At 45.5% G+C, this 12,140-nt stretch overlaps 1 long non-coding RNA gene across 2 annotated transcripts; it reads right to left on the bottom strand.

The window, feature by feature from the left end:
* Nucleotides 1–1,664: 1,664 nt before the first annotated feature.
* Nucleotides 1,665–10,730, bottom strand: LOC309360427. Of its 2 annotated transcripts, XR_014164137.1 has the most exons (3): nt 10,684–10,730; nt 3,099–3,181; nt 1,665–2,432 (listed from the first exon to the last, which is right to left on the bottom strand). It is a non-coding gene; the product is annotated as an uncharacterized lncRNA (long non-coding RNA). The 2 variants fall into 2 exon arrangements; XR_014164138.1 differs by lacking the exon at nt 10,684–10,730 and having other exon boundaries at nt 3,099–3,226.
* Nucleotides 10,731–12,140: the final 1,410 nt, after the last annotated feature.

The raw sequence follows: 12,140 nt of genomic DNA, 5'->3' as shown, positions 1-12,140 counted from the left end.
TCCCCCCAGCCCCTCCCATCCCCCTGCCTACTTAGGGTGCTGCCGAGAGGCAGTGGCTGGTGGCGGCAGCGGCAGAGGAAGAACAAGCAGCCCAAAAGGGCTGCTTTCGGGCTGCTCATTCCTCTGCCACCGCCAGCTTCTGCCCCTTGCAAGGGCAGGCACAGGAGCCGCGCTTGGCAAAGCAGTAGCGGCATGAGTGGCAGCAGCAAACAGCTTGCTCCAATGAGGGGCTGCTGGAAATGAACTCGAGTGGGACCCTCACTCGAGTATAAGCTAAGGGGGGCTTTTTCAGCATAAAAAAATGTGCTGAAAAAGTCTGCTTATACACGAGTACCGTATATACGGTACATAAAAACAAGTCAATAACAAGGCATAGGATTTGACTGCAAATATCTATAGCTGGCAGCTTGATCTGAACAAATTGGACAACAGAGCAAGTTTAGGAGTTGCCATCTCTTGTAACTGTGTAAATAAGTTCTTATTCGCACATATGAGGGGGACTAAATCATGGTCCTCCAGATGTTCTGGGACTTCAACTCCCTTCAGCTGCAGCCAGCATGGTAATGGTCAGGGATGAGGAGAGTTACAGTCCAGCAGTCCAACTTTAAGCTTTGTTTCCCTCTGTTTTAAAAAAAGCAGCTAGCCTCAGCTTAAATAGTCACAGAATCCATAGTATGCGCAAGTCCACCTCTTCACAATCTTGTTCCTTCATTGCTGTTCTGAAGACACAGTAGAGAGAGTGTCTACACTGGCTGGCAGTGACTCTCAGGGGTTTCCGACTGAGGTCTCTCCCAGCCCTTCTTGGAGATGCTGGGAATTGGACCAAGGGCCTTCTGAATGCAAAGCAGATGGTCTACCAATGAGCTACGACCCTTGGACTACTGCAATGCCCTCTATGTGGGGCTACCTTTGAAGGTGACCCAGAAACTACAACTAATCCAGAATGCGGCAGCTAGACTGGTGACTGGGAGTGGCTGCCGAGACCATGTAACACCGGTCCTGACAGACCTACGTTGGCACCCAGTGCGTTTCCGAGCACAATTCAAAGTGTTTGTGCTGACCTTTAAGGCCCTAAACAGCCTCGGCCCAGTAGACCTGAAGGAACATCTCCACCCCCATCGTTCCCTCACTGCGAGAAGCCAAGTTACAGGGAACCAGGCAGAGGGCCTTCTCGGTAGTGACACCCGCCCTGTGGAACGCCCTCCCACCAGATGTCAAAGAGATCAACAACTACCAGACATTTAGAAGACATCTGAAGGCAGCCCTGTTCAGGGAAGTTTTTAATGTGTGACATTTTAATGTATTTTTAATCTTTGTTGGAAGCCTCCCAGAGTGGCTGCGGAAACCCAGCCAGATGGGCGGGGTACAAATAGATTATTATTATTATTATTATTATTATTATTATTATTATTATTATTATTATATATTCAACACAAGAAAACAGTTACAATTTGTTGTTGACAAAGGACAGCTGGACATATAAAGGGCCCCATTACCTTCAGTAGCTTAGGGCCTCATCAAACCTAAATCCGGCCCTGGTAAAGAGAATATGTTTCAGAACAGGATCCTACAGGCGTTGGTTTTCTTTCCTCAGTTCAGCTGTTGTCTTCAAGTTTCTTTAGAGTTTGCCCGCCGCTTGTACTAATAAAACGGAATCAAGGTGCTTATGAGGGAATGAGGCAAGCCTTTAATTCAGCAGGTTATAGGCCATAGTGAACTATGATGTGGACTTCGTTTCCAAGACACACACATGATGGAAAATTGGGAACTATCGATGAACATGTCGTGAACCCAAGCAATGTTGACGTCCTGCATCAAAGGGATCTCACAGAAGAAACACTTTGAACTGCAGTATTCATGACGAAAACAGTTTTTGGGAAGCAGAATTGCACAGCCATTGGAAGATAACTAGTCGCTATTGTAGAAACCAAGGCAGTAAATCCATTTTCCATTTCCTTTCTGGACCTACTAAAGCTGTCACTGACTTATCAGGTCACCAGGCTGGTCAAAAAAGGCATAACAGGTGCAGGAAGGCAGACATAAGTCAAGGTCTCTGGTAGCAGCATCACATAAGACCCTGACAGTCAGAGATTTGACAGAGCCCATCAACCAGTACTGGAAATAAGTGCAGTCCATTACAATCCCCAATTCAGCTGCAAAAAGTTTGCCTTTTCCCAAAGCCAGGCTAAAAGACATAACTGCAGCATTCCAAGTATGTGGTTCTGACAAACACTTCCTTGATTTCAAGAACTTTGAGGACTGGCCTGCCTAATATCTCTCCTTTCTTTTTTTGGGAGGTGTCTGTTTTTTCTCCTCCTTTAGAAAACACTGAAGACGCAATATGCGAAATGAGGAGCCCAGAAGAAAAGACTGCCTTCATCCTGGCGAAAACCTCACATGAATATGTACTGCCCGAGCCGTCGAGTTCAGCACTAATGTTAAGATAAAAGGGAGAAAGAAAGAAGAAGCCATTTACCTGTCATTTAGACTGCTACATTTCCAGATCCTGTTAAACACAATAATTACACTGCAAATTGGCATTGAGCAACAAATGTAGCAAAATTGCAGAGCCCGACTTTTTATGGTCCTTCTCTTTTTCCCCCCGCAGATTTTGTCTTCCTTACAATCGGTTTCCAGGATAATTGTGCCTCCCTTTGTTGAAAATGATGACTGTACTTACGTAGTGCCCTCAAGAAGGCGAAACTGCATGCCTCAGTGAATTCTATCATCATTTCACCCCCTAATGAGAGAGATTGTTTGCAGGCAGATGAAATTAAATTGTAAGCTCTATTGACTTCAACAACAGGTGCCATTTGTGAAGACCCAAAGGGAACTATTGAATTGTCAAAAAAGATTTAACTCTTCCCAGCACAGAGGCATCAGATAATATTTCCTTGGTGTTTGCACATCACAAGGCATTAGCTCACGTAAACATGCACCACTAATAGTGGAGGCAATCGCATCACTGGGAAAATGGCCAAAAAGGTTTGAACCAACCGGGAACAGATTGTCTTCAGTTTCCTGATTTTCAAGTTGCAGCCATCAAGGAAGAACAGAATGAAACCGAGGAAGAAACAAGCTTAAAGCTTTTAAATTACCTAGGTCTAAGCCCCACTGAATTCAGCAGGACTTACTTCTGAGTAGGTCTGGTTAGGATTGTGCTGCAATTCATTCTTTCCAACTGTTTGAAAAGAAAATAGAAACTTGTGTGTCAAGGGCCCCAGGGCCACCCCAAATAACTCACACATCACACAGAAATTTTGTTTGAGGTTTTTGGCATAATTTTGGCCACAACTTTATTAAAATACAAACATGTGAGTGGTTGCTTAGGCATTGGTTGCGACTATCTGCCCCCACCGTGGGGGACAGACTGACATTCCGCATGCCTGCGAAAGTCAGAAAAGGGGTACACACTTGGGGGTAGCGACGGAGCAGAGAACCTGCCCTCAGCCCTCCCCAAATGCAACCAGGGGCTCTTGTATGGCCCTAGCCCCTTGACAGGGTTGGACGAATGCAATAGTGAGCCCCTGTATTCCTTTAACGGAATCCCTTGCAGCAGCAGCATTAGAGGGGCAGGCACAGCCAATCCATGTCCCCCAACCAACCAAACCATAAACCAATGCCTAACCGCAACCTTACAAGTTGTGATGATTTGCTACGCAGTAGGCAAAAACCAAATGGCCCCAGCCAATCACCCAGGTGGACAAAATTCCTACCGGGCCCCTGCCCCAAAAGCAGACGACCCCATGACAGGCATAGCGAGGTTAAAGCAAACAAGCCTAAATATAGGGGGGGGGCAATCCGATGCACGGGGCGAAAAGAGGAAGTTCTATGCCTCGGGCAGGGAGTTTTAGCATTTCTGGCTGTCAATCATCAAATGGCAACGTTAACTTCTTCCCAACAAGGGAAGACCAATCACAACAGTGGCCACGATCAATTAGCCCGCCCCACAACTTTGGAGTTTCCTGTCAGCCTCCACCGCAACACGTGCTCTCCATGAAGGAGAAAACGCTTTAACTGTTGCTTTGGGCTGAGGAGGAGAGAAGGGGAAGGGATTTTCATTCAGGAAGAAAATGTAAGGAAATTCTTTTTAAAGGTTGACTCCAGGTATTGCCCATGTCAGGTTTTTTTTTTTCTTGAAGAGAAGTTAAAGAGCATTGAAGACACTGTACAATCCCACCAATTGGTCAGGGACATTGAGAATTGTAGTCTAGCAACTTCTCGACAGCCACAGGCTCCCCATCTCTGACCTAGATACTGTATTCACTTCCAACCCACAATGCTTGAGATCATCCCATGAGATCTACACGTTCTCAATTTGAGTTCCTGACAAAGTTTTTCCTCAACAGTCATTGACATATCAACCTTCCAACTACGATTTTCTAAAGTGTTCTTGGACTGTATCATCATTCTTCAAAACTAATCAAACATGTACAGTACACACCCTTGCTTTCTTCACCCAACCCAAAGTCCAAGAAGAAACAAACTAGTCCTCTGAATGTTTTTCACTTCTTGTTAATTCCTGTCCTCATCAGAGCATTGCAATCTTCCTGGAGAATCCTCCCCATTTTGGACATAATTTGATATTCGAGTGATGTGAAGAACAATTAAATACTTATGCATTACGTAACATCAAACGTCTCCTTGGAGATGAAGTATATGCAAATGATAATGTCTTATGGTCATGGTTAAAATTATTTAATTTCAACTTGAAAGTGGAGAGATTTTGCAACAGCATGATATATTTGATCCAATGAAATAATCAAACCAGTCTTGTATCACATTAGCGGCAATTTATCTCTCCTGCCAGAAGGGGAAAATATATTCCAGCTGCAATAAATGGATTTATGTCTCCCATAACTATTTCTTTCTGCTGAAATATTCCACATTCATTTATTTATGGAAAGTATTTTTACCCTGTTCTTCAGCCAAAAGGGCTTCCACAGTTGCTTAGGTATGATCAATAAAGACAAGACAGTCCTTGCCCATAGGAATGGCATCTAAAATACATGACACAAAAGGAAGAGGGGATGGCAAAGGGAGAAGAAAAAAGAAAACTCACACACCAATCCTTTAAAAATATTTCTTCTAATGACCATCTTGAAATACAGAGATGGTAGCTCTAAACATCAAACAGAAAGTGACAGCTGTAGCATCTCTGTGGGAGATGATTATAGGGAATGTTTTCCTGTTCAAGTGTGACAACTCAAACTTTGGCTCCTCCTTCCCTCCCTCCCCCAATTTTACTCATTGGTAGTTATTACAGGCAAAATAGCTCACCTGCCTGCAGCTGAAGCTGGAAGAAAGCTCTTGAAGGAGCCATGATCACATGTCACACAGGACTCCTGCGACATATATCCAAAGATGTATGCCCGCAATACAAAAGCAGAGTCCAAGCAGAAGCTAGGCATTGGAGGTGTGAGTTTCTAAGCTACTTTATTATGTACAAAACAGAACAAAAGAAAACATGGCTCCTCTCTCCTTCATCATCTCCGAGAGAGCAGAAAAGCAATAGTACAACATAATGGAACAATGTAGCTCATGGGTAGGCAAACTAAGGCCCAGGGGCCGGATCCGGCCCAATCGCCTTCAAAATCTGGCCCGCGGACAGTCCAGGAATCAGCATGTTTTTACATGAGTAGAATGTGTGCATTTATTTAAAATGCATCTCTGGGTTATTTGTGGGGCCTAGGAATTCGTTCATTTCCCCGCCCACACACAATATAGTCCGCCCCCGCCCCCCGCAAGGTCTGAGGGACAGTGGACCGGACCCCTGCTGAAAAAGTTTGCTGACCCCTGGTGTAACTGAACTTCCGTTCTCATGACTCCAACAGTATGGAATGTCAACACAGACATGTGATGAAAACAATCACACATCCTGCAACGGAGAGGAATGAAATCCCAACACTTTTTATGGTGCATTCATGATTACTTCTGCTCATGATACTGTCATGACATACCCAATCCCCTTTCAAAACAGTTTGTGCCTCCAAAAGTTTTGGGCTTTGTTTCCAATTAGTGCACATCCCGCAACTGCCTACTCAAATCCTATAGCTTTTCTATCACAAATGTTCTGGCTTGTTGTTTTTCCTCTGGTCCAGCTTTAATTCCGGTATAGCCCCTCCAGAAAGCAAGAATGTGCTAGCACTGGGGAAGGACCACAGAACAATTAATAAACCACACACCCTGAGGTTAACTCAGGATTGCCTCAAAGGCTTGCCTTCAAAAAGGCACCAGCTACCAATAGAAGAGCAGAGCGTTTTCACTCTTTGAGTAGATGCGGACAAGGGCACCCTAAACAGAAGAAACTCCTGCATACACTGTTATAGAACATATTTTCTTTGCTGCCTAACAAAGCTTTGTTTTCTTTCACCGCTGCTCATTCTCAGAGCCATTTCACACACAGAAGGGCAGCCTGTCACATTACCTGGTGCAGAACAGGACTGGAAACCTGCCAAATCTGGAGCATGTGAGCAGGGGTGTAGAAATGCATGCAGTGCTATTTTTCTATAAAAAGAGGTGCCAGAATTCACCATGAACACCTCCCTTGTTCTCTTATAAGAAGAAGAAGAAGAGTTTGTTTTTGATATCCCGCTTTATCACTACCAGGAGGAGTCTCAAAGTGGCTAACATTCTTCTTTCCCTTCCTTCCTCTGTGAGGTGAGTGGGGCTGAGAGACTTCAGAGAAGTGTGACTAGCCCAAGGTCACCCAGCAGCTGCATGTGGAGGAGCGGAGATGCGAACCCGGTTCACCAGATTACGAGTCTACTGCTCTTAACCACTATACCACACTGGCAACGGCACCTACCTGAGAGGTATCAGAACTGAGTTCCCATAAGTTCCAGGTGGGGGGGGAATCCATGGGCGTAGTACAATTCCCCTGGTACATGTGATCTCTGACCATGAATAATTGGTTTAGAACCGATTTGTTATCCCACTTCAAAATCAAGGAAGTGATGCAAGATACATCCACGCTATAGATTTTGTTGACTGTCTGTCTTGGGAGACAATGGAGGAATGCTCCTTTAAAGGTGAAGTCAAACTGTTGGAAGGTTACAGCGCCTGCTGTGGCTGGAAATAGCGATACAGGAGAGACATGTTTTGTTGCAGCTAGGGCTGATGAAGGCATCCAGTTTCGCTGTTACAGATGCATCATGGTGTTTCTTCTCTCTGTGCTCCTCGTCGTCTGGTCACTGCTGTGGATACACAAACTGATGGTCTGTCTCCAGGCACTGTGTTCAGGGTTCAGGCAAGGGATTCCCACACGATGGGGTTCATAATAATAATAATAATTTATTACTTATACCCCGCCCATCTGGCTGGGTTTCTCCAGCCACTCTGTTGTTGTTGTTTAGTCGTTTAGTCGTGTCCAACTCTTCGTGACCCCATGGACCAGAGAACGCCAGGCACCTCTGTCCTCCACTGCCTCCCGCAGTTTGGTCAAACTCATGCTGGTAACCTAGAAAACACTATCCAACCATCTCGTCCTCTGTCGCCCCCTTCTTGTGCCCTCCATCTTTCCCAACATCAGGGTCTTTTCCAGGGAGTCTTCTCTTCTCATGAGGTGGCCAAAGTACTGGAGCCTCAGCTTCACGATCTGTCCTTCCAGTGAGCACTCATCCAGCCACTCTACAGAATATTAAAAACACAATAAAACATCAAACATTAAAAACTTCCCTAAACAGGGCTGCCTTCCGATGTCTTCTAAAAGTAAGATAGTTGTTTATTTCCTTGACATCTGATGGGAGGGCATTCCACAGGGTGGGCGCCACCACCGGGAAGGCCCTCTGCCTGGTTCCCTGTAACCTCACTTCTTGCAGTGAGGGAACCGCCAGAAGTCCCTTGGAGTTGGACCTTAGTGTCTGAGCTGAATGATGGGGGTGGAGACGCTCCTTCAGCTCTACTGGGCCAAGATCAACTGAGTTGATGTTGCCAGCCTTCATGTCATGCTTGCAGACATCTTTGTCAATGAGAGCCAGTGTGGTGTAGTGGTTAAGAGTGATAGACTCGCAATCTGGGGAACTGGGTTCGCGTCTCCGCTCCTCCACATGCAGCTGCTGGGTGACCTTGGGCCAGTCACACTTCTCTGAAGTCTCTTAGCCCCACTCACCTCACAGAGTGATAAAGCGGGATATCGAATCCAAACTCCTCCTCCTCCTCCTCCTCCTCCTCCTCCTATGGGCCTAGTGCCTGAAGCCAGCTCCCCATAGGGTAATGGCACCTTCCATTCCGTCAACATGACCAAACCAGGGGAGATGTTGCTGAGACAGGAGCACAAACATGCTGGGAAATGTGGGCTTGGGAAAGTCCATCTGTGTTTGAGACTCCGTCCTGCCATGTGATGCCCAAAATCTTCCTGGCAAAGTGCATGCGGAAGGCATTGGGGCATCGCTCACACCGGAAGCTCATGGTTTCCCCCCAAGAATCCCAGGAACTGCAGTTTACCCTTCATGGAGCTATAATTCCTAGCACCCTTAAACTATAGTTCCCAGGGTTCTTTGGGGGGGGAGCCATTTGTTTTACATGTCCTTATCGTGTACGGTTTGGGTGAGGGCATGGTGTGTGCTGCCAAATACAGTGGTACCTCAGGTTACATACACGTCAGGTTACATATGCTTCAGGTTACAGACTCTGTTAACCCAGAAATGGTGCTTCAGGATGAGAACAGAAATCGTGCTCTAGTGGCGCGGCGGCAGCAGGAGGCCCCATTAGCTAAAGTGGTACCTCAGGTTAAGAACAGTTTCAGGTTAATTACGGACCTCTGGAACGAATTAAGTACTTAACCTGAGGTACCACTGTACAGCAGTTCTCTCCAAGGATATCAGGACAAAAGGAATGAGGAGGTGGAAGGGGAACCAAAACAGTTTTATTAACAAATAAACAGCAGGCATGCAAAGCATTAAATAAAACACACCCGACAGGGGCTACCCAATCTCCCCTTCAGCTGCCCAGAGCCCCAGGTAGAGCAGCAGGAGAAAGACCCCGACCGTCGGTCTCCCAGCATCAGGTCCTTTGATCTGGGTAGAAGCTCTTCAGCCCCCACCCCCACACACCTATGGCTTTTATAGCCTGCCTTGATGTAATCAAGTGTACCTGGCATTCCAGGACCCTGAGATGGAACTAATACAGAGCGGCCGAGAGTCTCCCACTACCTGCAGCCAGGCATCCAGCCAGCACTTGCAACACAGAAGAACCCAAGAAACTCCTGACAGGTGTGTGAAACACAAGAATCAAACTGGGGACGTTAAAGGGAAAGGGACATGCCACCTAACTCCTCAAAATACAATTGTCTTCCGCATTTCCACTACATGGTGTGGTTCAACTTAGACCCTTATGGTTTTTTCTGCCCAAGCAACTGGGAAAGACCAATTTCTTTCCACCCAGGCCCAAGCAGCTGGCCAAGTATAACTCACTCCTGGAAAGTAGTAAAAAGCTTTGTGCTTGCTGGTAACTAACAAAAGCCCTTTCTCCAGTAGCTGATCCTCAGATTCACTCCATTATTCACTGGCAGAAGGGTAGGGGGGATAGAATGGGGGGGGGGATTTATGGCCTGCATTTGCACAAAAATCATGGTTTCCTAATGCAGGTTTAAATAGGCAACCAGCGGGTTTTCTGCATAACAAGTATATTTCTTTTGCCATTTTTGTGTAGCAATGGTTGAGTATGTATGAGCACACACAGGAAGGCGTAGCCTGGAGAGGCATGTGGGCATAACTATTACAGGCATTGTCTCCGGCCTCCTGGGGACAGCCCAGCCACCAAGTCACGCTCCTTGCAAATAGCAAGTAGGTTGCCTGCTACCTGGTGAGATAATGCCTGTTTCATTCGGGTAAGAAGAAGGAAAATGTGTTAATAACATCTCTGACATTTAATGATGTTTCTTTCGTTTTTTAACACATCATTGCACAGATATTGAATCCATTCATTTCGGTAATGGACTCGACTTCTGCAAAGCGCTCCTCCCCTTAAAATAAATAAATAAATAGATGCAAACAACAACGGGGAGGGGGGAGCGGGTGCGACTTGCAACACAGGGCTCTCTCTCTTGCCCTTCCACCCCACTGTACATGGCATTTGGCATTTGGCAAGCTGGGCTCTATTCCATTTGGTTGCCTCCGTCTCTGTGAAATATCGATTTCGCACCCCCTATATTGCTATCGTCCGGTTTTCAAATGGAACTGCATGTATGTCAGACCCTTTCCGTTCAAAATAAACTATTTTCAATTATACTGATGTAGCTGAAGTCCAGGGAAGAGAGAGAGAGAGAGAGAGAGAGGGAGGGAGGGAGGGAGGGAGGGAGGGAGGGAGGGAGGGAGGGAGGGAGGGAGGGAGGAATATTCAATGTCACACTTTCGCCACCCCCAGGCAAAATCATTCCTCTTAGGGCAATGCAGAAACATAGGAACCTGCCTTATAATGAGCCAGACCATAATGAACCAGTTCATCTGGCTGCATGTTATTGTTATAAGAATTGAAAGGTCCGAAATATAAAATAAACGTTCGTAAATGTACAAGGCAAACACAAACATAAGTATATAAACCATGTGTCTGAAATAGTACAGGAGAGCAATCCTGAAGCCATTTTGACTCTCCCAAACCATTTTGACTCTTCCAAATTGACCTCAAATATTTCTCTGCAAGGAGGAAGGAAATGAGAAAGCCTCTCCGTTGTCTTTTGCTTACCTGTCTTAAGAGTGTATTTGTGTATGAATGGGTTGCGCTTGTGACCTGGAATCAGGAACTAAAGTATTTACAAAAGAATGGCCAGGCTGCCCAGGTAAAGCAATCAGTGACCATTAACAGATATCCTGGCAAACAGGATTTTGGCTGCAGACTACCTCCTGTGATGTAGACTGCCCCCTTCTGTGATATATATATGATGTTTTGGGGGGTGGTCTTGGGCTACAGGGTGGGCAATTTCAAAAGTCTATATAGGGGCTGAAGATAGGATTGCCTGGCATGCTCTGGTTCATGGGGTCAGGAAGAGTCGAACACGACTAAACGACAATATAGGGACTTGCACACCATTGCTCTGGGTTCCTCCTCCTTCATATGGTGAGTAAGGACCCTGTTGTAACAGTTTAATAAAGATCAGGCTTACCAGCTGCTTTGCTTCTCAATATTCTCTGGTTGGCCTCTGTTATTTTCTCCTACCGATAGGAAACCCACTTAAGGACTCTATATGGGCGCTTGGATACCCCATAAGGGAAAAGGAGCAGGTTTTTTCTATAACATTAACTACATTGACTAGTGTCTACCTAGTATCAGGGGATGATCCTAGTCCTGGAGATGCCAAGAATTCGACCTTCTACATGCAAAAAAGATGCTTCACCTCACCCACAACTGTTTTGTTTTGTTTGCAAAATCCTTTTTCCACCCTCACGTGTATTGCAGATATTAACATTGTGCAGTTTGAAGTGGCTGGGAGCATAAGAACTGACTCTTTTTGGGAGAAATCATTGCCCGGACCCATAAAAATATTCAAACTGTTACCTGCAGAACTCTTCAAAAACAGAACGTAAGTATCAAAGGCGCATCCAAAATATCCATACAATGTCTTATGCTGTCCAGCACAGGTTCAGCATCTTAGAAATAAAAGGTAATGCCAAAAATTAAAAAAAAAAACCTGTGTCTCTCTCCCCTATTCCAGGCTGCTTTAGTCTCCCCGAGGCTATGTAGCTTCTTGGACAGCTTTGTTCTGTTGCGTTCCGAGAAAAACTAACAGCCGCCACCCTTTCAATACGGCGAATTTGCAACTCAGTACCTTTGTCATCTGATCTAAGGTTACAACGCTCACATGTTAGCTAGTAGAAAACAATTGTTAGTTCATTTTCAACTCGGCAAGAGCTCAGAGTCCACTTAGAAATCCACTGTCGGGAAACCTCAATGATAGCAATACATATTTAGCCATTTTTTTCATTTTAAACCTTCATTAATACACACACATTTTCCATTTCTGTGTCAATGAAACGAATTATACTTAACACCGTGAGTACAGCTTCACAGTCTGTATGACACAAGGACCTGTCTCCATTGTGAAGTCATGTTGCCATGTGCTTCCTCCATTGGCACCAAGGAGTTAAACACTGGAGCATTGTCTCTCTCCATGTTCTATGAGCTCAGAAATGTGTTTTATTAAG

The sequence above is a fragment of the Podarcis melisellensis genome (assembly GCF_964234715.1).
Source record: "Podarcis melisellensis genome assembly, chromosome: 17".
NCBI classification, from domain to species: Eukaryota; Metazoa; Chordata; class Lepidosauria; order Squamata; family Lacertidae; genus Podarcis; species Podarcis melisellensis.
This window is presented reverse-complemented; position numbering and strand designations above follow the sequence as displayed.